We start from the raw sequence: 2500 nt of genomic DNA on the forward strand, positions 1-2500 counted from the left end.
TATACAGGGGGTACCGGTACAGAGTCAATGTGGAGCTATATACAGGGGTACCGGTTACAGAGTCAATGTGGAGAGACTATATACAGGGGGGTACAGAGTCAATGTGGAGACTATATACAGGGGGTACCGGTACAGAGTCCATGTGGGTATACAGGGGTACCGGTACAGAGTCAATGTGGAGGCTATATACAGGGGGTAGTCGGTACAGAGTCAATGTGGAGGCTATATACAGGGGGTACCGGTACAGAGTCAATGTGGAGGCTATGGTACAGAGGGGTAGGTAGAGTCAGAGTCAATGTGGAGGAGTCTGGAGGCTATCATACAGGGGGTACTGGTACAGAGTCAATGTGGAGGCTATATACAGGAGGTACCGGTACAGAGTCAATGTGGAGGCTATATACAGGGGGTACCGGTACAGAGTCAATGTGGAGGCTATATACAGGGGGTACCAGGTACAGAGTCAATGTGGAGGACTATATACAGGGGTACCGGTACAGAGTCAATGTGGAGGCTATATACAGGGGTACCGGTACAGAGTCAATGTGGAGGCTATATACAGTGGGGGTACCGGTACAGAGTCAATGTGGAGGCTATATACAGGGGGTACAGAGTCGGCTATATTACCAGAGTCAATGTGGAGGCTATATACAGGGGGTACCGGTACAGAGTCAATGTACAGGGGAGTACTGTGGAGACTATATACAGGGGGTACTACAGAGTCAATGTACAGAGTCAATGTGGAGGCTATATACAGGGGGTACAGAGTCAGTGGACAGAAGTACCGGCACAGAGTCAAACCCTGGGTTCAATGTAGGTACAGGGGGTGGTACAGGGTGGAGACTATATACAGGGGGTACTGGTACAGAGTCAATGTGGAGGCTATATACAGGGGGTACCGGTACAGAGTCAATGTGGATGCTGGTTTTAGTAGTTGGTCAGTCAGAACTGAACCCTGGGTTTTAGTCTGTGTTGGTCAGTCAGAACCGAACCCTGGGTTTTAGTCTGTGATGGTCAGTCAGAACCGAACCCTGGGTTTTAATCTGTGTTGGTCAGTCAGAACCGAAACCTGGGTTTTAGTCTGTGATGGTCAGTCAGAACCGAACCCTGGGTTTTAATCTGTGTTGGTCAGTCAGAACCGAACCCTGGGTTTTAGTCTGTGTTGGTCAGTCAGAACCGAACCCTGGGTTTTAGTCTGTGATGGTCAGTCAGAACCAAACCCTGGGTTTTAGTCTGTGTTCATCAGTTAATCAGTCAGCAGACTAGACATGCTCAGTCTCTGTCATGGTTTCCCTGTTAATCCTCCATCTCGGCTCCGTGTCAAGCCGTCTTGTCCAGTTGCACAATATCCCCCTCCGGAGCAGGCAACTGCAGCCCTCTCTGGATCCATTAATGCCCCTCCAGTGGCAGGGCCTGCATTCTCCAGCACCCCTGTCATCTGAAAGCAATAAATTGGCACCCTTGTCTCTTTCTAACTACACAAAAGACCCCCCTCCTGTCACCCCTCACCCCTTTCACCCCCCCTCCTGTCACCCCTCACCCCTTTCTCCCCCACCCCCCTCACCCCATTGCCGCACACTGTGAACTGGAGAGGGTTACGCAAGACACTCTCCTATGGTAATGATGCGGTATAGAGAACAGGCACACACACACACACACACTAACAAACTGTAGGTAGAAGCAGCATTGTTATTTATTTGTTTGGTGCATATATAAATAATAATAATATAAATAGTATATAATATAACATATATAAACAGTATTCAGCCATAGTGGAAACAAGAAGAGGAGAGAGGATCAACCTGTAGGTAGAAGAGGAGAGAGGAGAGAGGATCAACCTGTAGGTAGAAGAGGAGAGAGGAGAGAGGATCAACCTGTAGGTAGAAGAGGAGAGAGGATCAACCTGTAGGTAGAAGAGGAGAGAGGATCAACCTGTAGGTAGAAGAGGAGAGAGGATCAACCTGTAGGTAGAAGAGGAGAGAGGAGAGGATCAACCTGTAGGTAGAAGAGGAGAGAGGATCAACCTGTAGGTAGAAGAGGAGAGAGGATCAACCTGTAGGTAGAGAGAGAGAGAGAGGATCAACCTGTAGGTAGAAGAAGAGGAGAGAGGATCAACCTGTAGGTAGAAGAGGAGAGAGGATCAACCTGTAGGTAGAAGAGGAGAGAGGATCAACCTGTAGGTAGAAGAGGAGAGGAGAGAGGATCAACCTGTAGGTAGAAGAGGAGAGAGGAGAGAGGATCAACCTGTAGGTAGAAGAGGAGAGAGGATCAACCTGTAGGTAGAAGAGGAGAGAGGATCAACCTGTAGGTAGAAGAGGAGAGAGTGGAGAGGATCAACCTGTAGGTAGAAGAGGAGAGAGGATCAACCTGTAGGTAGAAGAGAGGAGAGAGGATCAACCTGTAGGTAGAAGAGGAGAGAGGATCAACCTGTAGGTAGAAGAGGAGAGAGGAGAGAGGATCAACCTGTAGGTAGAAGAGGAGAGAGGATCAACCTGTAGGTAGA

This window comes from Oncorhynchus tshawytscha, unplaced genomic scaffold (assembly GCF_018296145.1).
Source record: "Oncorhynchus tshawytscha isolate Ot180627B unplaced genomic scaffold, Otsh_v2.0 Un_contig_8606_pilon_pilon, whole genome shotgun sequence".
Classification (NCBI taxonomy): domain Eukaryota; kingdom Metazoa; phylum Chordata; class Actinopteri; order Salmoniformes; family Salmonidae; genus Oncorhynchus; species Oncorhynchus tshawytscha.